Below are 27217 nucleotides of genomic sequence, written 5' to 3'. Positions count from 1 at the left end.
AAATATCTAATATCTGAATATATTATATATCCAGATAGACCATGCTGACCTAACTAATTAAATATCTAATATCTTATATATCAATATCTTATATATCCAGATAGACCATGCTAAACTAACTAATTAAATATCTAATATATCAATATCTTATATATCCAGATAGACCATGCTGACCTAACTAATTAAATATCTAATATCTGAATATATTATATATCCAGATAGACCATGCTAACCTAACTAATTAAATATCTAATATCTTATATATCAATATCTTATGTATCCAGATAGACCATACTGACCTAACTAATTAAATATCTAATATCTTATATATCAATATCTTATGTATCCAGATAGACCATGCTAACCTAACTAATTAAATATCTTATATCTTATATATCAATATCTTATATATCCAGATAGACCATGCTGACCTAACTGATTAAATATCTAATATCTGAATATCTTATATATCCAGATAGACCATGCTGACCTAACTGATTAAATATCTAATATCTGAATATATTATATATCCAGATAGACCATGCTAAACTAACCGATTAAATATCTAATTTCTTATATATCAATATCTTATATATCCAGATAGACCATGCTGACCTAACTAATTAAAAATCTGAATATCTTATATATCCAGATAGACCATGCTAAACTAACTAATTAAATATCTAATATATCAATATCTTATATATCCAGATAGACCATGCTAAACTAACTAATTAAATATCTAATATATCAATATCTTATATATCCAGATAGACCATGCCAACCTAACTAATTAAAAATCTGAATATCTTATATATCCAGATAGACCATGCTAACCTAACTAATTAAAAATCTGAATATATTATATATCAATATCTTATATATCCAGATAGACCATGCTAACTTAACTAATTAAAAATCTGAGTATCTTATTGTTATAACGTCTTCTTATAACAGTGAATGAAAACTCAGATGAAGGTACTGACTGTTTATTTACAGAATTCTCTTACAGATCAGAAATGACAGACATCCTGTCTTCAATAGGATTTTCTCTGCTGTCCCCTGCCTAGTTGTACTTCAGGGTAACTTGAAATATACAGTGCCACCTAGTGGTTGAAGCAACAATTACATAACCTTTCTACATATACCACATCTCCCCCACCTGTCAAATATTTAAAATGATTAACCTGTAACAACATTACCAATAGCAAAAACATTATCAATTTTTTTTCTATAGCTTCCATTTTAAACTTCAACAAGCTAGGAAGGTGGGTGGACTACCATCCTTCCAGTGACATCAGAGGGCATTCTTGCTCTGTAGTTGCGATCTCACTTCTATCTAACAAAGTCTCTCAGATAAGATGGGGCCATTCGGGTACGTGATGACCGTCGCAAAGAGGAATCCTCTAAGCATTGTTTCTGCATTTGAGAGGCCAGATCTTCAGGAGCTCCTTTCTGCACCATAGAAGTTCCTCCAGGCTCCTCGGAGTGTGTCACTGGTGTTGTAGAAAAGAAAATTAAAGGTGGGTCAACACCCACCTCTCGACCGGGGTACAACTCCCCTGCGTGTTCGTTTGATAGAGAGAGTCAGACAGTGGAGTGAAGTTGAAAGCAAACCAAGCATTTATTACAAAGTGCTGAATATTCAGGAGAACCCACACATGAAAGACCGTCTAACAGCCGTCCCCGCATAAGTTCTGACCCCCCTCTGATCTGACTCCATGTTTATACCCCAAATGACGTGAAACCTGCTGATGAGGCGTTGCTAAAATCATCTCATGTTAGCATGCGTAATTTCACGTGTTAGTAATCCATTTCACGTGTCTGACCGGACCATCAGTGTTTGGCCTTGACTGTATCCAGCCGGACAGTGTGGTATTGTTTCAAGAATTGACTGGGTCCAGTCAGACAGTGTGATATTGTTTCAGTAAATTAGACAGTGCCGCCCTCCCTATGTGCGCGCGTCCTCCCGCTTTGGTAGGTGAAGGACTTTGCGCGCACAGAGAGAAAGGCCACACTGTTCGTCCCGAAGCCTCCTTTGTATCAATTCAGTTCGTACAGAGTGTACTAGCGGATGATTGATGGCCGTTAGTCAGAAACATGCAGTTGAGCAAAATGCTTCAAGCATAAGCTGTATGCGTCCCACAATGGGCTCTATATGTCATATGTTACTGTGTTAGCAGCGCGTGGTTAGTCCGCCATATAATAGGTCTTATGTGTTAATATACGTCTTATGTATCATGTGGGTTAATTTGTCATAATAAATGTGTTAGTCACATGCCTGATTAAACAATGTTTATCTATATGTGTAAATAATATATATTGTGAGTATTGGTTAATCTTCTATATAAATGCGTGTAAAATACACTGTGAGTAATACAAATGATCAAATACAATGTGAGTATTGGTTATGCATATAGAATACAAGGTTTCACACAATGATTATGTAAATACAGATACTAAGATAAGTAATCATAATTGAAAGATATTTGTCGATACACTTAAGGTAAAATAAACAGTTACTCTTCAATTCTCCCTTTTGACGTATCAACCAGATACGTCAACACATCGTAATTCCTCCAAATATGTATTTACATATGTTCAACACTTGACAAACATGTGTGTGAACATTTTACTAATGGTGGGAGCGAAAACCTGTTCTGGCAGCCTTCCAACCAATTTTGACAGGAAAAATTCTCCCACAGCCCCTCTGCCACCAGGCGGCTAATAATTCGAACTCTATCAAAGGAGGAAGTGACATCATTGCCTTAAAGTCATCCCCAAGACTGGTTGGTCTACAGCATTTCCTCTTGCTCTTCCTCACACTCCAGTATAGGCCAATCCCAATTGACATGTGTCGACCTAATTACGTGTTCCCACTTGTTACAAGGTCTGGCTTTATAAGCTGCTTGGTCGGTGTTATGGGTGATTCTCATGAAGCTGCAGGGAACATGTCCATGACAATTTTTTAAAATCAGTACTTAATTCACAAAAACTCTGATATTGTGTGTAAAGCAAATAGGTAGTACTGTATGGATCAATTGTTTTCATCATCATAGAAAATTATTTTTATATAAATTAAATAAAAAATATATGGAAATTCTCATTACCGTTATGTGTCCGTACCCCTTCTTTCTAATTTTAAGTTAAACCATATTAAAAGTACTAAGCATATCGAATCAATAAAATAGATTAAAGTCATTTAAAGTATCAACATTTATACATAATATAAATATTTTTTGTGTTGAACAAAAAAAAATGTACTTGATTTTAAACAAAATAACTGTGTCCGAACAATTTTTTCTCATTACCGTTTCATGATTTTACCCCCCTAAAAAAATTACACTGTGCCTTTAAATTGATCAGCTATCCCATGATGCATCACTTCAGAGACAAGCTTCAAAATGGAGATAAGGTCAGTTGGTCACTATTCTCTCCCTTTGAGAAATCTGTGTTAATATTGCTAAAACTGTCCTCAGTTACACTGTGTATTATCATTACCGTTATGGTTTAATACTCATTACTTTTAAAAATATAAAAATAAATTATTTCATGAATATTATCACAATATAAGGCTTTGACAGCTGGCAAAGTTATAGGTTGTTAGCATATTAGCATTTTAAGTTATTTGTGAAATTAGCTAAGAGCATCTCATTACCGTTTACTTTTGTTCTCATTACCGTTATGGATCTAAAATGTTAATTTTTTTTAAATGTTTCACATCTTATAATAACTTTTCTTCATTTTACTATAGTATACCCCTCACCTGTTGTCCACATGAGTTTTTGATCAAACATATTCTAAAATAATTTCCATTAATTTAAAAAAAAAAAAAAAAATTAAAAGATATTTTACAAATGTTGTATCGGTAATGAGAGTTGCTTAACTATAAATAAATAAATAAAAAAGATCAAAGTAATTGTCAAGGACTGTGCTGTTAAGTTGATGGGATTTGTTGTGGAAATATGAAATTAATCATCAAAAAATGTTTTGAACCGTTGATCTAGCTTCGTCATTTACTGTAACGGTAATGAGAATTATTCTGGATCATATAAGATTCAAATGATAATAAAATTCTATTTTAAAAAAAATATATATGAAAAAATAAACAATATAGTAAAATACACATTCTATTTTAGCTTCTCAACTTGAGAAAAAAATAAAATAAAAATGCTGCAATGAGGTGAAAAACTTTTTTATGTTAATGTGAAGGTCTTCGTGAGAATCACCCTTATGGTTACACTTAAGATTATCATCACGGGACCAACACAAGTACACTGCTTCCCCCTTGGACCCCTGCTTACCACAAGTAACCACGTCGCATAAGTTCACTGTCCATATGGTCATCTCACCCCAATAATAGTCTAATTCTATACCTCCCCAGCGCCTGATGCATTTTGAGTTAGGCTGAATGATGGTTGATCGTTTGGTTCTATTAAGCTGTGTGGGCTGGTCTGTAGTTGTTGCGTTTGTCGGGTGTACGGTTGCTGATGTGTTTACAATTGTTCCCTCTACCGTTGTTAGTTGTTCTTGTTTTGAGACAATGGTCAGTGTTATTATCATTATACCCATGAGGGCAACTGTTATTATTATCTGGAGCCATATTGGAATAACCAGAGGAAATCCTGGTTCGTTATAGTGTCCGTACTTTGACCTGTCCCACCCTCTTTTTCCGTACCAAGCCATTATTAAACCATAAATGTGTTTTCCCTCTAAGTTTTCCACTATTTAGTAAACTTGTTATCTATAGCTCTATATGTGTAAGTGTTAAGGTTACAGAGTGTATATATATATATATATTTTTTTTTTTTTTTACAATTTCGTTTTTGCAAGATTCCAAGGCAACCTGTAAGGGAAAACAATGTCCAGGACAACCTGTAAAGAAAAATAATGTGTTCCCCCCCCCTAATTTAGCAAATCACAGTTTATAACCCTATATGTGTAAATGTTAAAGTTGCAATGCGTGTTGTTCGTTTCTTCTTTCTTCTTGTTTCAGGGTTAGGAAGGTAGACTACCTCAGCCCCACGTACGAAGAGCTTTATTCTGGCTCTTGATGTCTGCAGTATCAGTGAATGAAAAGTATGAGTTGATGTGTGATAAGACTATGTGTGTTTTTAATGAGATGTGTTAAGAGTCTCTGTATGTAGTGTACTTTGACGCAATCGAAACGTTGTTGAATGAGTCACTCCCTCAATTCCTCTACTTGGTCACAGCCAGGCTGTGTGCTGTCTGCTGCTGTGCTCTGAGAAATCTTTTCTCTGCTGTGGCCAGGCCAGGCCCGTGCTGCGGGGGTTCTGCTGCCCCTCCTTCCTGCTGCTGCTGCTGCAGGGTCAGACTTCTCAGCTGTCTCGTCTCCTCCTGCTGCTCTGTGAGCGATCTCTGTTGCTGCACAGCTGTAGAACCCTCGCCTATCAGTTGATCTGCGTACGTTGTTCTCTCAGTCACCTGGAAAGGCTCAATCCAGCCATGCTCGTTCCCCTTTCGTGCGTAGTGGCGGAGGAGCCCTGACTTTGTGTCTGGACTGGTCCACCTTTGCACCACGTTCTCCTTCTCCCCCTGTGTAAACAGATCTGAAACGAAACTTTTGTATTCGTTATAATCATGTTTAAGGTTCACTATTCATTTTGGAAGTCTTTTAAGACGTCCTCCGTGTCTCCTTCCTGTAAGTTAAAGTACATGGTTAAAATACATTTATCACACTTAACTTGAGCTCTAATTTCCCCTTGGAAGTTAATTATTTCATATTTAAATTTTGTCTGTGCACAGATTTAAGCCCAATTTTGTTTTCTAACCTTCTTCAGTTGTCCTGATTTTCAGTTATACTCAATCATGATCTTTACTGTCAAAAGTGCTTTAAATCTGTAGCATTTAGTCATTTCTTTAAATCCCTAACTTTTAGGAATTTTCAATTTTAAATTGCAACATTTAATTATCATCACCATTAATTACTGGCTTTTAGCCTCCTTTTGTTCACATTCCTTTTCCTTTTAGTGTAACTGCTTCCCTGTGGCTCTGTTATATCCAAATTAGATCTTACAAACACTACTAATGTTCACCACCCAGTTTACCACTAGACACACACTATTTCTCGTGCATGCACACACTCACAAACTCAAACACTTCCACTCTCACAAACACTACCAAAACACACCTCAACTCTGCAGTATCATCGTACAGACCATATTTTACTGCTTCACAGCCCAAAGCTGCTGCTTTAAACGCACCTGCTGTTAAACCTCCCACTGAGTGCTTCCTGCATATCTTCTTATATTGTATTGATAATACTATATAAATAATAAATAAGGAACAAACATTTGGAAATATATCTGAATCATGTTTATTATTATTGCTCCATGCAAAGTTTTAATGACCAGCTGCTCTATTCTCCCATTCATCCCACACTGATTGATAGAATATCAGGGCCCAAAGTTTTAAACTCAGCACAAACTACACATAATGTGGCTTCTGTCTCAGGAATGGTTCCATATTGATGTATTGGGCTTTCTTGGGTTACTTTTGCTTGGACTTTAGAATCACCGCTTGTGGCTATATTATTTTACCTGCCACTTTAATTTTCTGCGGTGTGCTATTTTACTAAGAAATTATGTTTCTGACTTTTTCAATTCCCAAGATTTTATAAAGACTTGATTTCTATATTTAGTTGATTTTATTTAGTACTTTAAAAATTGGGAGAAGTGGAACGTGATTATTTTTCTCTGTATCAATCGTTCCATTACAAACAATAATATTATCAATATTAATAAACACAGATGTTATGCTTTGCTTTGTCCACGTTATTTTAGCAAATAAAATTCAAACAATGCTTTTCATTTACTGATCAATATGTTCAATATGTATTTATGCATATGCAATGCACAGCAGATTGCTTTTCACAATTATCAACAATACATCTATCTCCTTAAACAATTTATCAAGCCCCACACATTGTTCCTCTTGTTCAAAAAATGGCTTACATGTTGAATAGTGAAAGTTTAATTTTGTGTCTACATTTCATATTTTAAAGTTAGGATTGAGTTTGTCTTAAAAGCTAAAACTTTTACAATATTGCTGAAAGTAATCGCTCATCTGCATAGAGGTTGTTTTAAAACCAAACTTTAAAAAGATAGACAAGCTAAAAGTTTAAAAAATGCTCTATATCTATAAAATAATGATTGGTCAAAAATTTTAGTAATAGTGGTGAGGGATGAAAAAGGTAATAGGTTTAAAAAAGATAAAAAGTATAAAATAATTATTGGTCAAATAATGGTGGTAATAATGATCATCTATTTACCTCTCCCCCTTTTTCTGAAACAGAATTTCTGTTTCAGAGAACTTAACGCAAAATTGCTTCACCCTCTTTACTGTCCATTGGGCCGGTCTGCCCTGCCCAGGCCTCCACTGACACACCCCATCACTTCATTCATCCACTCACTCTCCCCCTGGGCTGCGCTTCCCTTCCACGATGTTGTCTCCGTTTTCTGTTAAAATGCATGTGGTGGTCAGATCGAGACTGTGCCTGCCTTAGGTTGTCCCGTTGTAGTACGTTGGGATCTTACCCGTCTTTGGCTAACCAGCCTATCACACTGAACCACACAGCGTAGCAGCACTGTTTAATCAACATTCAGCGCCGTAGTGCCCCCGCAGGGAACAGCCAGGGAACGCAAACCCAGGTATGTCACACTGTCATAAACGCACACTCTGGTGTTTACCGTGAAAGCCTGTGCAAGGCACCAAGTACCCATGGTTTATTATTTGTTATTATTGTATACATATTTTATTTATTACCATCATTATCACCCCTTCTCTTCCACTTAATTTAGCTTAAATTATTTGCTTTGATGCCACTGCTCAGAAATAGACCCAAAAGAGTGCATGTCAATGAATTATTCAGATTTGGCATCTGTATCTCACAGATGTACCACAAGGTTAAATTTTGGTCCAGTTTTATTTAATATATATATACATAAATTATAGTGCTGGCTCTGCTTCTCAGATTGCAAACTTTACCATTATGCAGATGAAACAATTTTATATTGCTTGCAATTTTATTTATGCTGTTTTCCAGATCTCTTTTTAGTCTAATTTAATACTATACAGAAAGAAAGTAAAGCAAGTTCTTCATTGCAGAAAGTAAAGCAAGTTCTTCATTGCAGAAAGTAAAGCTTATTGAAAGCAAAATAGAAAGCTCAATTTTTTAATATATTTGATTATGTCCCCTTATCAGAAAGATACCCAATTCCGTGTAGCTTGAAATAGATGCAACACTGCGTTTCCTTTAAAAAATAATAATAAAAAAATAAAAATAAGGTCTTTCCTCACTGGTTTCTGAAATCCACTATCGCTCTTAAGATAATCAAAATATTAGCATAGACGGATATCCATGAGATCATAGAGAAATTAGATATTACATCTGTCTTATATAAGTCTCTTTCAGCTAGGACTGAACTGAGATCAGTCTGAATAAGAAACGAATAGTAAGATAATTGACTAAATCACCTGATAGAAAAAGCTGTGTTTGGAATGGCTCACTTATTGACTCATTCACTATTCACTATGTAGCATTTTTCTATTTATTGAACTGATTATTTAAGAATCAAACAAGAAACCATGTTTATTTTTCCTGCTCTGAGGACATCTTATACAGCAGTACTGCATGGCATAGTATATTTTGGAATTTCTAGCATACATCTTCTGTACAATATTATTATAATATAATGTAATTAATAGTGAACTATATGGGGAAAAAATATACTGCTGAGTTTCGACAAAGCATTGTAAAAATGGCCAATCCAAATTGCTTAGTATTTCTGCAATAGGAAACGATTCCGAAACAGCCACACACAGTCATTTTTTCATTATTAGCTTTGCTTATAGAATATAGAGTTAGACATATGTCCCTGTTAGGTTAGGGCCCCCAAGATATAGTCCAATACCGAAAATTAAGCTAATTATTTCCCTCAATTCTGACTCCCCCTTTTCTTTTTTTATTTTGTATTTGTGTTGCTAACCAACCCCATAATCCTTTTATTAAATTCTCTAAATTCTCTAATTATCTATCCAGTCACCCACCATTATTCAACAACTTAATTATTTATATTAACACTTCCCCAACCTTGCTTACATTAAAGTATACTTTACTCATGATTGGGTATTCACATTTTCACATTTTCATTTTAGAACTGTCTAATAACGTATGCATATTTATATTATATTATATTTCTATTTCACATTAGTCACTGTCGTAATAGATGTCATTGCACTTTACTCTGTTAATTATTTAATTATTTATGACCATTAATAACATCTACTGCACCGCTCCGTTTACAGATAGATCTTTACCTTGTATAGTTAGATTTTTTATATCCTTATATTTTCTTATATCTATATATATCTATCTACCCATACAAAAGCCTTTTCCCCCTGTTCACCTCTGTCCCCCATTTTCACTGTGTATTACTCTATTTCCCTACTGAACTGATGTTCTATTTTCTATGATGTCTCACAAGCGTTAACAACCTCTCAGTCTAAAACCAATAGGCTGGACCAACTCCACCTACTTCACCTTGGACTCCTCCCCTGCAGTGGGACTCATCCATTCCTATTTCGTTGTCACACAAGATTTCGTACACTCAACCAATCACACTGCTCACAGGAGCTCCGCTCACACACAGTTTCACACACACTCCAACACATACGCACACACTTCTGTCTTACACACACTGTCTAATTCGCTGCCATACACTTTCTCACTCACTGCCACACACACATTCTTACCTCTGCCACACAAGATACACATTTTCTGTTTCTCTCACAGGAAAACTGGACACGCACACTTTCACACTCACAGGTACACTTTTAATCCCTGTAACAGACACTCGTAGACCCTTTTCTTTGTCTCTCTGTCAGTCGCACATACACAATCACAAAGTCAGACACACTCAGTCCCTGGAATAAGCACACATACACGCATACTCTCTCACACTTATTGGCCACATACTCACTTCCCTCAAACTTATAGTTTATACTGCTATGTATACCCCTTTTCATTTGTTTTCTTTTACCCCAGACAAGACACGAATAAGCAATGCACACAAGCAGTGGGTCGCTGCCCACCCACGAGATACCGCTCCCGGTCCGCCTTCGACTATACCTAAGGACCCCCGTTCACACTTTTAAGCTACTCATTTATTTTAAACTAACACTCACGCGCTAATGAAGGTTTTCCATATGGTCCCAGTCACGCTTCTTAAAGCCCGCAACTTTCAACATGAAACGCCCAATATATTAACCAGATCTTTTGTCAATTATTTCTTTCTGTATTAATAACAAATCATTAATCTATGGGAATACAGCCCCCTGCCTGGCAAGGCACACCTGTTATCCAATGCTAGAATTGTCATCATTTACATCTGCATTAAGAACAAATCCTTACAACCACTGTATCATACCAGAACTATTATTTATACAACTAGGAGAAGTTCATAATAGTTACAGCGCCTACTAATAATACCAAATGTCTAGAGCAGCAACAGTATCTGCTTATATTATTCAATTCAATTCAATTTTATTTATATAGCGCTTTTTACAACAAAGGTTGTCACAAAGCCGCTTTACAGGAAAAACAGGTCCACGCCTCTTATGAGCAGCACCACAGAGATGCCAATTTTATGGTGACACAGTGGCAAGGAAAAACTCCCTTTAAGAGGAAGAAACCTTGGAAGGAACCAAGACTCAGTCCGAGGAACCCATCCTACTCGGGTTGACCCGCTCAGTACAAACAAACAACAAACAAATAACAGAACAAAAACAGTACAGAGAATTAATGTGAACTATGGCTAATATAACAGGTACTAATTTATGAATATAAGAATGTGATGGGCACAAACTATAGAGCTATGGCTAATACAGAAACAGATACTGAGTGTGTTAATGTTAATCAGTGCAGGGTTGCAGAGCTGGAGTACAACACAGCGGGCAGTGGAGAGCCAGGCTGGGAACATCAGGAACAGCATCTCCATACATGTAAAAGAGATAGATAGAGAAAACAGAAAGGAGAGGAAGAGAAAAAAAAAGCAGAAGTTAGAAGGGCTGTGTAATAATTCTGAGTAGAAGGACAGGGCTGATTCCTGAAAGCTGGAACCACAGACGGACGCATCCAGGAAGACCGGCCGGCCAGGCGTCTCAGCACATGTGAGAAAGATAGAGAGAGAGAACAGAGAGGGGAGGGAAGAAAAAAGGGGTTAGAATGGTTTTATAAAACTCTGCTGGAATGTGATGGGCACTTGGCAGCAGCAGCTCAGGACATGGGGAGAGAAAGAGAAAGCAGATGATTAGGACAGGGTTTAAACTTGCTAGATAAGCTGTAAGAGGAAGAAAATTGTAATGAGACATTACTCAAAAGCTTGAGCAAATAGAAATGTTTTGAGTCTAGTCTTAAAGATTGAGAGTGTGTCTGAGTCCCGTATATCAATAGGGAGGTTATTCCAAAGTTGGGGAGCTTTATAAAAGAACGCTCTTCCTCCTGCATAGTTTTTTCTAATACGCGGGACTAATAACAGGCCAGCGTCTTGGGAGCGGAGTGAACGTGGCGGATTGTAAGGAGTAAGGAGTTCCTGTAGATAATGCGGGGCCAGACCATTGAGGGATTTATACGTCAGGAGAAGTATTTTATAATCTATACGAAATTTAACAGGTAGCCAGTGTAGGGATGAAAGAATAGGTGTAATGTGATCGAACTTTCTAGCTCTGGTAAGCACTCTTGCGGCTGCATTCTGAACTAGAGTTTATGGAGTAAATTATGTGGACTTCCAGCCAACAACGTGTTGCAGTAGTCCAGCCTGGAGGTTATGAATGCATGTACCAGCTTCTCAGCATCTTCCAGAGAGAGTATGCTGCGGATTTTGGCTATATTTCTTAAATGGAAGAATGCAATTTTGACTATGCTACATATGTGAGCATCAAATGAAAGAATTGGGTCAAAGATGACCCCAAGGTTTCTCACAGTTTTCCCAGGTATAATTAAGTGACCGTCTATGTCTACAGTATTAACATTTATGTTTTTATCAATATTAGGACCTAATAGAAGGACCTCAGTTTTGTCAGAATTAAGTAAGAGAAAGTTGTGTGTCATCCAATTTTTAATCTCTTTAATACAGTCTGTTATTTGATTTATACAGAGCTCCTCGTTGGGTTTAGCAGATATGTAAAGTTGCGTGTCATCAGCATAGCAGTGGAAGTTAATACCATGCCTACGGATAATTTTACCCAGTGGTAGCATATAAAGAGTAAAGAGTAATGGACCTAGTATTGATCCTTGAGGGACACCATATTTTACTCTAGCCTGATAAGAGCATTCGTTATTTAAATAAACACACTGGAATCGATCTCTCAGATAAGATCTGAACCAGGTGAGGGCTGATCCTTTAATTCCTATAAGATTTTCTAACCTATCAAGTAGAATAGCGTGATCTATGGTGTCAAAGGCAGCACTCAGATCTAGCAGTACAAGGATGGCATTACTGCCCCTATCAAGAGCTGAAAGTAAATCATTAGTTACTCTAAGTAAAGCTGTTTCAGTACTATGGTTTTGATTGAAATTGAAAAACCTCATGCATACTATTACGTTGTAGATACAAGCGCAACTGGTTAAACACAATTTTTTCTAGGATTTTGGCTATAAAGGAAAGATTAGAAATTGTTCTATAATTAGCAAGCTCGCGGGGGTCCCGATTTGGCTTTTTGATAATGGGCTTAATGACCGCCAATTTAAGAAAATTAGGTACGTAGCCCATGCTAAGGGATGAATTTACTATTTCTAGTAATGATTTTCCCACCTTTGGCAGTGCCTGTTTTAATAATTGTGTGGGTACTGGATCTAATATACATGATGTTGATTTTGATGAGTTAATTACACTAAATAAATCTTTTTCTGTAACCGGGCTGAAACACTCTAGGTGTGTCTCAGAGCTGGAGCAGCATTCATCGATATCTATAAGTAAATTTTGGGAGTGATACTGATTTTTTTGTCTAATGCTATTCATTTTTTCATCAAAGAACTTCATGAAATCATTACTATTAATGTCGACAGGGATAACGGAGCTTTGACTGCCGGTGAGTTTAGCCACAGTAGTGAAAAGGAATCTAGGGTTGTCTCTATTTTTCTCAATAAGCGATGAAATATACTTCTGCTAGCCAGAAAAATTCTAGTTTTGTGTGTCGCCATTTACGTTCAAAGTTACGAGCGGTTTGTTTTAGTGTACGTGTGTGGTCATTATACCACGGTGCTAGCTTTTTATCCCTGATTTGTTTTATTTTTGTTGGCGCAACGCGGTCAAGGTTAGAGCGGAGCACAGTTTGTAGATTTTCTGTTTTGTGCTCGAGATCATGCTCATAGGACGGAAGGGAGATGGTTAAGTCGGGGAGATTATTTACAAATTCATTAGCAATTGATGTTGTTACTTTACGCTTGCTGATATAGCGGGGTGGGAGGAGGATATTTTGATTCAAAACTATTTCAAACATAATTAAATAGTGATCGGATATTGAGTCATGTTGAGAAAGAGTAACTATATTCTCAGCCTCAATACCCAGTGTCAAAACTAAGTCTAATGTATGACTACATCGGTGAGTGGGGCCAATTACATTTTGTTTAAAACCTAGAGCATCTAAAACTGATTTAAAAGCAATTTTTAGTGGATCTTGATCCTTTTCAAAATGGATATTAAAGTCTCCAACAATTACGACCTTATCAGAAAGAAGAGTTACTGCTACTAGAAAGTCAGCAAATTCACTAATAAAATTTGAGTAGGGTCCAGGAGGACGATACAGTGTTACCAGCAGAAACGAATGCTGCGTTTTGGAAGCAGGAGATGGGCCTGCTACTTTAAGGCTAAGAACTTCAAACGACATAGTATCCACTTGTGAGTTTTGAGTTATACCTAACATTTGAATCATAAATTGTGGCAACACCACCGCCACGACGAGAGCTGCGTGGGTGACTAAAACAGCTAAAACCTGGGGGGGTAGACTCATTTAAAGCGATATATTCATCAGGTTTAACCCAGGTTTCACACAGACATAGTGCAGTAAGGTGATTATCAGTAATAATATCATTAACAATAACTGATTTTGGTGCTAGCGATCTTATATTTAATAGCCCTGGTTTCATACGGACGCTGCTGGTACTCTGAGAGACGGATGCTGTTGTTTTAATTTTAATAAGATTATTAAAACAGATTTTCTGAGTTTTTCGGTTTCGAGCGACACGGGGGACAGACACAGTCTCAATCCTAAACGGTATAAACGTACTTGTATCAGAAAAAGGCACATAATTAAAACTCACGGCCTTATGAACAGGCAAGTGGCAAGATAAATCATTAGAACAATGTATATAACTAAACTGCTCATTACTTAGACCACTAACCTGGCCGGTATGACTGGTTAGAGGGACCAGTCAGTCCCGGCGTAGCACCGCCTCAATGTTACCAGAGAGGACGGTGGATCCCAGGCGGCTGGGGTGAAGCCCGTCTCGGTGGAAGAGGGCTGGACGTTCCCGAAAACTCTCCCAGTTGTCCACGTAGCCGACTCCACTAGCAGAGCACCAGTCCTGCAGCCAGCAGTGGAGAGCGTAGAGGCGGCTGAACGGCTGGCTCCCGCGGCGGTAGGTGGGCATCGGACCAGAGATGAGGAGGCGGGCGCGGGTCAGTCTGCGAGCGGTGTCCAGAAGAGTGCGAAAGTGCTCCTTCAGGACCTCACTGCGCCGGGCGGACGTGTCGTTGGTACCCACATGCAGGATGACGGTGCCGGGGTCCCCGCGATGCCGAAGCACCGTAGGAAGCCGCCGGGCGACGTCCAGGACCCGAGCTCCTGGAAAACACGACACTGCAGCATTACTCTTAGCGTCAGACACCTTTAAATGCCTAACAATGGAATCTCCGACAATGAGGGTACTGCCCTTATCTGTTTTCCTCGGGGCTGGGGGAGGTGAAGGAGGCGACGAGCTGAGGACCTCAAACCGGTTTGCGGACGCAAAATCCGGCTGAGAAGGTAGGGGGGAAAACCGCTTTCACCTTCCGCGCAGGCAGATCCGGAGTGGAGACGGCCGCGAAGGAGGCGTCGCGGGACTCCTCCAGCCTCGTCTTCTGCCTGTGGAGCTCCGACTGCCTCTCCAGCAGGCGCTGGGTCTGCCGATCCAGACGGGCGAGCTCCTCGCTGAGTGTCAGAAGAGCACGATCCTCCGCACACGCCATTACCTCGAAGTAAGCACAAACACACAAAAAACAACGGCAAAGATCGAGTAATAACACGAAAATAATAACTACCTAAGGAATTCTAGAGATTTAGGAAGGTTAAAAAGACGGTTAAAAGTATAAAACGTAAAGAAATAGCTAAAACAGAGACTAGCAACAGAGATGAGCTAAACAAACAACAAGCAGGTACGTAAGCCGGAAGCTGCGTCACTGCGTCACTCACCGAGCAGTGTTGCCAACTTAGCGACTATGTCGCTATATTTAGCGACTTTTCAGGCCCTCTAGCGACTTTCTTTGTTAAAAAGCGACTAGCGACAAATCTAGCGAGTTTTTGTGGTGTTATTGGAGACTTTTAGCGACTCTGAGATGAACACGCGCTCTTCAGTTACTGTCCTCCGCGCTGCAGCGGGCGCTGCCGTGAGCCCCGCCCCCCATCACTCACAGTGCAGTCCCACTGTCAGAGCACACACACATCGCTCCACCAACACAATGCAAATGAATCACGCGAGCCTACAGCCGCCGCTGACTGACCCCGCTCTGTATGTACAGATCAGAAGTATTAATATTAATGTGTCTTCAGTGTGACACGAACAGAAATCCTACAGTCTCAGTCATTCACTCACCTCATTCACCACACAGCCTGTCACTCACCTCCTCCACAGTGTCTCCCTCTTTATAAAAAGCTAAATATCTATTGAACCATTGAACAATTTGTCTATGATAGGTTTTAAAATAAAGAAAACTTAAAAAAACGTAAAAAATAAAAATAAAATAAAACAAACTAAAAAAAAAAAAAAAAAAAAAACTAAAAAAAAACGTAGAATAACAGTTCTGGCTAACTGCTGCTCTTATAATAACATTTAAGAACATGGCAAAAAACTAATTTATGTAATTCACTCAAAAATGAAGTTACTGTAAAAAAGTGACCTCCTATTTAAAAAGCAACAGAAGTTGTTCATTTGTAACATTTCTAACACATTTATGTTTTTTACTCCCTTTTTTCCTCTCCCACAACCCTAATCCTTTACATCTTAAAAAACATGTATTATGCAAATTAGGCGATGACGTCATTTAGCGACTTCTAGAGACTTTTAGGACAGCCAATAGCTACTTTCCTTACTGAGGAGTTGGCAACACTGTCACCGAGTAGTGCTGCTAATCGCAGCATACATGTTTTGCTCAAACTTCTGTCTGTATTGTACAGCACTTTGGTTAGCCATTGTGGTTTTTAAATGTGCTTTAGAAATAAATTTGACTTGACTTGACAATACTTATTCCCTTGTTTAGACATTCAAAATGAATTAGCAGTAACAGATTCTTAAAAACTGCTTTTCAAATACTCTATAATACTCTATACTCTACATTAGTGTTTGTTCTGCAAATCATCCAACTAAACATTTATTTATGAATGATTATTATACCCTGTAATTAAATGTACAGTTGGATCAGTGTTGTGTAAGCACTGGTGATATCCTCGATGTTGCCCACCTTTGATTTTCACTGTCCACTATCCAAACCATGTATTTCTGTGTGCTTCTTTAAACCACTTTTATTGATGAGCATTAAATTGTTTTTTTAGAGCGTTTGAAAATGAACAATGCACATAAAGAAATGTATTCTAGTAAAAATAAATATAGGTAGCAAGAGATACATACATGTGATAATATGTACAATCGTTGCCCACAATAATAATAATAATAATAATAATAATAATAATAATAATAATATTAATAATAATAATAATAATACATTTTATTTCAGGCGCCTTTCTGTCACTCAAGGACACCTTACAAAGTGCAAAATAAGCATTAAATAAAACATACAAAATACACAACATTTAAAAAACAGGTTAAAAAAGAGAAAACAATCAGATGGAATAGGCAAGTTTAAACAGGTGAGTTTTGAGTGTGGATTTGAATTGTGAGAGTGAGTTAATTTGTCTGATTTGAGGTGGTAAAGAGTTCCAGAGTTGGGGAGCAGAGCGGCTGAAGGCTATGCTCCCCATGGTGGTGAGGCGAGCTGTGGGGACGGTAAGGTGGATGGAGGAGGAAGATCGGAGTGAATGAGATGGAATTACAACCTGAAGAAGATTAGAGAGATATGGTGGAGAAAGATTGTGAATGGCCTTAAAGGTGAGCAGAAGGATTTTGTAATTGATACGGAACTTTACTGGGAGCCAGTGGAGCTGTTGGAGAACAGGAGTGATGTGATGGAAGGAGGGGGTTCTACTGATGATACGGGCAGCTGAATTCTGGACCAGTTGAAGCTTATGGAGAGTTTTATTGGTGAGACCAAAGAGAAGAGAGTTGCAATAGTCTAATCGAGAGGTAACAAGGCTGTGTACAAGAATGGCAGTGGCATGAGGAGTAAGAGAAGGGCGAAGACGGTTTATATTGCGGAGGTGATAGTAGGCAGACTGGGTAATGTTGTTGATGTGTGATTGAAATGAAAGAGTACTGTCCAGGATGACACCCAGACTCTTTACCTGTGGGGAGGGGGAGACGGAACAGTTGTCAGACTGTTGGTTTTGGATAGAATTGATTTTGTGCCTAGGAGGAGAACCTCAGTTTTATCACTGTTAAGTTTTAGTAGATTTGAATTGAACCATAGTTTTATTTCAGCCAAACAGTCAGTAAGGTAGGAGGGTGGAAGATTGGGGGTGGGTTTGGTGGCAAGGTAGAGGTGGGTGTCGTCCGCATAACAGTGGAAATGGATGTTGTATTTGCAGAAGATATTACCAAGGGGAAGGAGATAAATGATGAATAGGAGGGGCCCCAGGACAGAGCCCTGGGGCACACCTGAAGTGACAGGAGAAGGCAGAGAAGTAAAAGTTTTGAGCTGAATGAACTGAGTGCGGGAGGTGAGGTATGATTTAAACCAATTTAGAGGAGTCTGAGTGATACCAATGGAAACTAGTCTATTGAGGAGTGTGGTGTGACCGATGGTGTCAAATGCTGCATTAAGGTCAAGAAGGATGAGGATGGAAAGTAAACCGGAATCAGCTGCCATGAGGAGGTCATTAGTGATTTTTATGAGCGCGGTTTCTGTACTGTGGAGAGGGCGAAATCCAGACTGGAACTATTTATACAGGTTGTTGCAAGACAGATACGTATGTAGTTGAGCTGCTACTGTTTTCTCAAGGATTTTTGAGTTAAAGGGTAGATTAGAGCTTGGCCGTAGGTTATTAAAATTTGTGGGGTCAGCGCCAGATTTTTTTTAAGATTGGGGATTGGGGATTGAGGGAGCAAGGAAGGGAGGCAGGCTTTGACCAGACCTGTAGGGAGAGGGTCTAGCTGACAGGTGGATGGTTTAGATTTGTGGATGAGATCTGAAATTTCCGAATTTGAGGGAAGCTGAAACAAAGAAAAAGAGTGGACAGGTGGGGAAAGTTCAGGAAATATACCAAGCGTAGGTTGTGAAGTGAGATGTTTATGAATGTTCAGAATTTTTTCATTGAAAAATGACATGAGGGAGTTACAGAAAGCAGTTGAGCAGAGGTGAGATGGCAGAGAGTCTGGGGCTTGAGTAATATTCTTATATAATGAAAACAGTGACTTGTTTCCTTCGTTGGAACAGATTAGACTAGTGTAGTAGTTGGATTTGGATGCGGTGATGCAGTCCTAATAGTGTAGCATATGATTTTTGTAAATGTCCTTGTGAATAGTTAGACCAGTTTTCTTACAGAGCCGCTCAAGTTGCCGTCCTTTGGCTTTCATGAGCCGAAGTTCGGGCGTGAACCAGGGGGCAGGCTGAGAAAAGGAAACAGACCTGTTTTTTAGCGGAGCAAGGGAATTGAGTATGTGGTGGAGTCCAGTATTATAGTGTGATACCAACTCTTCAAGGCTAGTTGAGTTGAGAGTGTTTGTGAGGTGGTGAATAAATGAGGAAAGAGAATCTAAATTAATGTTCTTAATGTTATGGAAAGAAATGAGACGGGAGGGCTTAGAGATGGAGAGAGGTAGATTAATAGAAAATGAGAGGAGGAAATGGTCAGTTATAGGGAGATAATCTGTTGTAAGGTAGGAAGGTGAGACACCAGAGCAGCAAATCAAGTCCAAAATGTGACCTTTAGTGTGAGTGGGAGCATCTGTGTGCTGCTGGAATCCAAAACTGTCAAGAAAAGATGTAAAGTCTTTGGTAAGAGGGTTATTGATATTGTCCATATGAATATTGAAATCTCCCAGCACTATATTATTTGGTGAGAGGGTGGAGAGATGAGTAAGCAGAGCAGCAAAGTCATTGAGAAAGTGGTTGTTTTGTTTTGGGGGACGATAGACAGTTGTAATGATAGTGGGAATAGGTCCAGACAATTGACACAATGTTGATTCAAAGGAGGAGAAGGTAGGCACAGACACCGGCGAGACTTTACACTTCTCGCAGTGAATTATCCCCCCCTCCGGCCGGTGTCACGAGGTTGGCAGATGTAAACAAACCTCGGAGGAGTGCATTCATTAAGTTGTACAAAGTCATTTGGTTGTTGCCAGGTCTCAGTTAAACAGAGAAAGGCAAGCTTACGGTCGATGAGGAGATCCTGGATAAGATGTCCCTTGCTTGTGTGAGCGAATGTTGAGAAGACCGAAGTTGACGAGGCTGAAGTTGGTTTGATATTAGCAGCTCCAGATTCATTTGGCTCGATATTCGCAGCCTCGTATTCCCCGGCTGAAGTTGGTTTGATATTTGCAGCTACCGCTTCACTGAACCACCGTGAACTAAAGGGAGCGTTCTCAAACACCCGCTGTTTATATTAAACACCTCACAGATCAACACTGAAGGAGAAAAGCAGTACATCTGTTTATTAACAAGGTAAATATACAATATGTTATTAAATGTAATTTATATACACGACCTTCCATCACTTATTTTCTCCAGTTTATCTTACAACATGAATTTGCTGTTCTAGTGTAATTCATTCATTTCCTGAGTAAAAATTATCTTACATAGAGAATTAGCCTCCTACTTTCAAGAAAACCTGGCATTATCCTGGCCGGAGCTAGTTATAGTTATATTGTAAAATATTTATTTGAATTACTGAATTTATAATTATATATTATAATAAATAATAAAAATATATATTTAATAAAATTATATTTTAAAAGCCATTGCGCTCAAAAAATATGAGGCAGATGTTCAAGTGTGACTTTGAAGAACTTTTTCATGTTGGGCCAGAACAAATACACATGATCTGAAGAGTACTAGTCTTCTACTTTAAGGAAAACCTAGAATTAGCCTGGCCCGAGCTGATTTTATACTTCAAAATGAACTGGCAACATGGTATAACGAGCCATTTTGCACAAAAAAGCCACTGTTCCAGTACAATTTTGAAGAACGTTTTCATCTTGGGCCAGACCAAATACACATGATCTGAAGAGTACAAGTCTTCTACTTTAAGGAAAACCTGGAATTAGCCTGGCCCGAGCTGATTTTATACTTTAAAATGAACTGGCAACATAGCATACCAATCCATAATGCACAATTTTTATATATATATAAAGCTGATATTCTAGTGTGATTTTGAAAGACTTTTTCATCTTGGGCCAGACCAAATACACATGATCTGAAGAGTACTAGTCTTTTACTTTAAGGACAATCTAGAATTAGCCTGGCCCGAGCTGATTTTATACTTTAAAATGAACTGGCAACATGGCATATACACATGATCTGAAGAGTACTAGTCTTCTTCTTTAAGGACAACTTGGAATTGTCCTGGCCCGAGCTGATTTTATACTTTAAAATGAACTGGCAACATGACAAAGCGAGCCATTTTGCACAAAAATTGAATATAAAGCTGATGCTCTAGTGTGATTTTGAAGGACCTTTTAATCTTGGGCCAGAATAAATACACATCAGTTGAAGAGAACTAGTCTCCCACTTTAAGGAAAATCTAGAATTAGCCTGGCCCGAGCTGATTTTAGACTTTAAAATGAACTGGCAACATAGCATACCGATCCATAATGCACAAAAGAATTAATTTAAAACTGATGTTCCAGTGTGATTTTGAAGAACTTTTTCATGTTGAGCCAGAACAAATACACATGATCTGAAGAGTACTAGTCTTCCACTTTAAGGAAAACTTGAAAATAGCCTGGCCCGAGCTGATTTTATACTTTAAAATGAACTGTCAACATGGAATACCGATCCATAATGCACAAAATAATTGAATATAAAGCTGATGTTCTAGTGTGATTTTGAAGGACTTTTTCATCTTGGGCAAAAACAAATAAACATGTGATGAAGAGTTCTAGTCTTTTACTTTAAGGAAATTTTGGAATTTGCATGGCCCGAGCTGATTTTAGACTGCACAATTAATTGGCAACATGGCAGCACAAAAAAATATGATATTCCCGTATGATTTTGGATGATTTTTGATTTTTTTTTTCAGACCAAATACACATGAGAAGAACAGTTCTTGTATTCTCAAAATCAATGTTTTTTATTCATTATTTCTGTGCAAAATGGCTTTCATGTCATGTGGCCCATTCATTTTGAAGTCTAAAATCAGCTCAGGACAGGCTAATTCTAGGTTTTCCTTAAAGAAGAAGACTAGTTCTCTTCAGATCATGTGTATTTGGTCTGGACCAAGATGAAAAAGTTCTTCAAAATTGTACTGGAACAGTGGCTTTTTTGTGCAAAATGGCTCACTATGCTATGTTGCCAGTTCATTTTAAAGTCTAAAATCAGCTCGGGCCAGGCTAATTCCAAGCTTTCCTTAAAGTAAAAGACTAGTACTTTTCAGATCATGTGTATTTGGTCTGGCCCAAGATAAAAAAGTCTTTCAAAATCACACTGGAACATCAGCTACATATAATTTTTTTTGTGCATTATGGATCGGTATGCCATGTTGCCAGTTAATTTTAAAGTATAAAATCAGCTCAGGCCAGGCTAATTCCAAGCTTTCCTTAAAGTAGAAGACTTGTACTCTTCAGACCATGTGTATTTGGTCTGGCCCAAGACAAAATAGTTCTTGAAAATTGTACTGGAACAGTGGCTTTTTTGTGCAAAATGGCTCGTTATACCATGTTGCCAGTTCATTTTAAAGTATAAAATCAGCTCGGGCCAGGCTAATTCCAGGTTTTCCTTAAAGTAGAAGACTAGTACCCTTCACATCATGTGTATTTGGTCTGGCCCAAGATTAAAAAGTCTTTCAAAATCACACTAGAATATCAGCTTTATATATATATATATAAATGTGCATTATGGATCAGTATGCTATGTTGCCAGTTCATTTTAAAGTATAAAATCAGCTCGGGCCAGGCTAATTCCAGGTTTTCCTCAAAGTGGGAGAGTAGTACTCTTCATCTGATGTGTATTTGTTCTGGCCCAAGCTGAAAACGTTCTTCAAAATTGTACTGGAACAGTGGCTTTTTTGTGCAAAATGGCTCGTTATACCATGTTGCCAGTTCATTTTGAAGTATAAAATCAGCTCGGGCCAGGCTAATTCTAGGTTTTCCTTAAAGTAGAAGACTAGTACTCTTCAGATCATGTGTATTTGTTCTGGCCCAACATGAAAAAGTTCTTCAAAGTCACACTTGAACATCTGCCTCATATTTTTTGAGCGCAATGGCTTTTAAAATATAATTTTATTAAATATATATTTTTATTATTTATTATAATATATAATTATAAATTCAGTAATTCAAATAAATATTTTACAATATAACTATAACTAGCTCCGGCCAGGATAATGCCAGGTTTTCTTGAAAGTAGGAGGCTAATTCTCTATGTAAGATAATTTTTACTCAGGAAATGAATGAATTACACTAGAACAGCAAATTCATGTTGTAAGATAAACTGGAGAAAATAAGTGATGGAAGGTCGTGTATATAAATTACATTTAATAACATATTGTATATTTACCTTGTTAATAAACAGATGTACTGCTTTTCTCCTTCAGTGTTGATCTGTGAGGTGTTTAATATAAACAGCGGGTGTTTGTGAACGCTCCCTTTAGTTCACGGTGGTTCAGTGAAGCGGTAGCTGCGAATATCAAACCAACTTCAGCCGGGGAATACGAGGCTGCGAATATCGAGCCAAATGAATCTGGAGCTGCGAATATCAAACCAACTTCAGCCTCGTAAGCAGAGGTAGACAAGATCATTTGGTGGTGAATAAGTCCTACACTGAAAAAAAATGTTTCTTTGGTCCAACTTAAAAAATACTCTAATTTGTTACAACTTAATTAATTATTTTTTCTGAAACTATATTTATGATTAAGTTAAAAGTGTATTTTTAATTGAATGAATGAATGAATGAATGAAAGACAATGTATTGCCATTTTACTATTTTTATTTATTTGAAAACCCTATTCTTTATTAATACATCCAACTATAGTTTTTAATAAGTTAATAAAATTGCTCTAATTTGTCAATTTAATTAAGTAGTCTCAATTTAATTTTCTATTTCAGTACAAACAAAAATATGAATTACACCTTAACTTATTTATTTTTATTAGTCACAAGCAGAAAACTTACTAAACAAAGGACAATAACATTTTCTATTTTTCCCCATACACAAAAGCTACATTTGCTTTAGTGAAAACTACAAACTTAAAAGACCGTGTATATTGTAAGGCCTTTTTAAAATATGCACCAAAATTACTGTATGCACTAAGCAAAACATAAACATACAACAAATCAAATAAACATACTTTTTTTGGGCTACACAGTTTAGCATCAATAATGCAATGTTTTTTCAGTGTACCAGGAGCAGTGGAGACAGTTTTTACATAAATTGATACATAACAAATAAAGAATTTATATCTTTTGAAGAAAAAAAAAATAATTAATAAAATAATAAAAATATTTAAAATGAATAAAAAATAATTAATATAAAATAAAAACTAAAACACAATCAAAGGCTTTGTAATAGTGCGCAGAATAATATCAGTGTCAGTTAGTTTCAGTTTCAAATAATTGAAACAGACCACCAAAACCTCAACCTATTCTTTATATTTGACAATATTATGACAATATTGACAATTACTCATCTTAATTTATTTAACTAAACTGAGTTTTTGTATTATTGGTAGCCTTGCGCTGAATTCAGCTCCGCGCTGCGGAAGAGAGAAAGCGAGAGAGAGAGAGCGCAGCGCGGCGCATTTTGCCTGATTTCTCTTGATTAAATATCAGTTAATATGTGAATTTAATACCATATATTTTACTACACTTGGTAGGACCTTATTTATTAAAAGGTTTTTTTTTTTTTTTTATCGCAATACCGCGCGCACTTTCCTTATGACTGACGCTAAATCCGTATAACGGTTTGATCCAGCTGTTAAACTGTTATATTAATACCATTTTAATGTTTTTCGTTAGATTCGTTAGATTATATTTTTGTCAACATTTTGGTTTTATTTTCGTTTGTAATTTTCTAATAAAAATAGAAATTGCATAATTTATTTTCTTTTGTAATTTTTTTTATGGGCAAATATAAAAAAAACGCAATAGTTACTGTTACTGTTAACTATTTACTTTTACTAGATATAAATAATAATATCCTAATAATAATAGAATAATAATAAATAATAGAATAATATGCCAATTAGGCATATTTGTAGCAGTAGGGTATTTTAATTTGCATCCCTGACTCTAATTCACATGTGTCAAACACAAGGCCCGCGGGCCAAATGTGGCCCGCCACGTCTTTTTATGTGGCCCGCGAGAGCTTGTAAAATCTTAGTGTCTATAATAAATAGGTCAGAAGCGTTCTTTGACCAAAAACTACATTTCCCACAATGCTTGTCAATTGTATTACCCGCAAAGTTACGGCTTACTGCCACTACACGGCAGTGTAGTCATTGATGTGGAAACCCTGCCGGAGGGAAGGTGTAACTTCGCGGGTGGAATTGAGACATATAAATGTTTATCCCATAATGTCCAGAAAAAGAGAAGTTGATGCAGACGGACGGCTGTGCTTCAAGGCGAAAGACCGGTATGCCTTTTGTGTTACGAAGAGTGTTACTGACCAAAATAAACGCTTTTTAGGAGAGATATAAGTTCTGTGTAAACATTTATAAGACAATAGCTGACAAAATCTGTTTTAATGACGTTAATAAACATCACTGTGACAGCGCTAGTTACAGTTTCACCGCAGCAAAGGACGAGGAGGTGAATCACTTATCTAACCAGCCTTTACTAATTTCTGCCCTCAATAACCCTTTCAATAACCTCCAATAGCCTTTAATAGTCTTCAGTAGCCTTCAACAGTCTAACCTTGCAGCCGTGGTGTGTCCACTAAACTCCTGAGGTTAGCAGCGCGATAACTGACCTGTTTATAATGTAATCCCAGCAGTGACTCATGCTCTAAACGGCTGCTGTTAGCTGATTGGGCTGAAAGATGAACTGTAGAGAGCTGTATTATTCGGTTACAAAAATCTTTATTTCATACACAGAAGAACTTAAAATTTTTAAAAACGCTCCAGACTGGCTGAGCTGAGCCCTGTAGCCCGTGGCTGGGCTGTAGCTCTGACTCAGTAAAGACTGCGGGCTTGTGGTGCTGCAGCTGCAGCTCCGACTAGTGGTTGGATGAGGAACTGCTAAATCTGAGGAAATGCTATGTTCTTAACAGCTCACAATTTTTGATTTTATATTTATTAAGCCTTATTTCAGTTAATAATTTCAAAGTTAATATAACTTGATGTCATTTCTATTCACTTGAATAGTTTGGTTCTTGATTGATGGAGTTTCATGACATGACAAATTAAAAGGATTTATGTTAATAGAGCAACAAGCAAACATTTTTTCCATGCAACTGTAATATTTGATTGAATAAATAATATATTGAGAGTTATTTAACATTAAGGAGTAATTACATTCATTTACATATATTACATTTGGTTACATTTTATTACATTTATAAGTTACATCTGGCCCTCGGAGGACAGCCAATATGCCAATGTGGCCCTCGGCCAAAATGAGTTTGACACCCCTGCTCTAATTCATATAAGTTATATACCTGATTTGATCATTTTCCGTACAATCCCTGCTTAAGTTTTAGGTGAAGGAGACCTAAAGAAGATCAGTGCATGTTTCTGGAAAAAACAAAAAGTGGGCGTGGCATCACGATGGTTACCATCCATGGCTATGGTGGGTCATAAATGATGATAGCGTCCATCGGCACAACCCTAACACGCGCACACACACACATGCATATTCAGTTTTGCCACTCACTCATACACACACACACACACACACACACACACACACACACACACACACGCACACACACACACTGTTTTGTCACTCAATCACTCATTCACTCACTCTTATGAAATGGTTATAAAACTCACCCCAACCATTGCATGCCTGTCTCTCACTCACACACAAAGTGTTATTCCTTTCCACACACAAAATCTTTTTATCTGTCCTGTTTAAATGTAAATGGCGGATTTCATAGACTTGTATCCATTTTGTATTCTAGTTCTGTTAAGCGTAACATCATTCTGTATCCCTGGCAGTGGATATATTATTTAATTTCACATGTGCTTGTTTCATTAAAACATGGCTCTGAATAATAAACATATCATTTTTGCAAATGCTGGAGCAATCTGAAACTGATTTTACTGTGGAGAGTTGAGACCATTGTTAGTGACAGTGCACTATTGGTTTATTGCCATTCTTTAATTTATAGCAAGGGTATTGGGATGGTTATTTGGTTTATGTGTGTGTTTCAAGAATGAGGGCCCCTTGTTTATATTTTGCCTAGGGCCCCAAAATGGCTAGATCCCCCCTGCCCTGGACCATCTGTACAGCAATGTACGCGGTGCATACCGAGCCGCAGCTCACCCACACTTCGGACAGTCAGACCACATCTCAGTGTTCCTGTACCCAGCCTACAGACAGAGACTCAAACAGGCAAACCCTGTTACCAAAACAGTTAAACTGTGGTCTCTGGAGACTGAGGGCATCCTGCAGGACTGCTTTGCTACAACAGACTGGGATGTGTTTAAAGCTGCAGCCACAATGGAGGACTCC

The 27217-nt window shown here is 37.7% G+C and overlaps 1 long non-coding RNA gene across 1 annotated transcript; it reads right to left on the bottom strand.

Annotated features, from left to right (window-relative positions):
- Positions 1-1600: 1600 nt before the first annotated feature.
- LOC125799060 (uncharacterized) lies at positions 1601-13939 on the bottom strand. Its single transcript, XR_007437882.1, has 2 exons — positions 9554-13939; positions 1601-9466 (listed from the first exon to the last, which is right to left on the bottom strand). It is a non-coding gene; the product is annotated as an uncharacterized LOC125799060 (long non-coding RNA).
- Between the last annotated feature and the right edge of the window lie 13278 nt (positions 13940-27217).

This window comes from Astyanax mexicanus, chromosome 2 (assembly GCF_023375975.1).
Source record: "Astyanax mexicanus isolate ESR-SI-001 chromosome 2, AstMex3_surface, whole genome shotgun sequence".
NCBI classification, from domain to species: domain Eukaryota; kingdom Metazoa; phylum Chordata; class Actinopteri; order Characiformes; family Acestrorhamphidae; genus Astyanax; species Astyanax mexicanus.
Note: the sequence above shows the minus strand (reverse complement) of the source record. Positions and strands in the feature narration are given on the sequence as shown.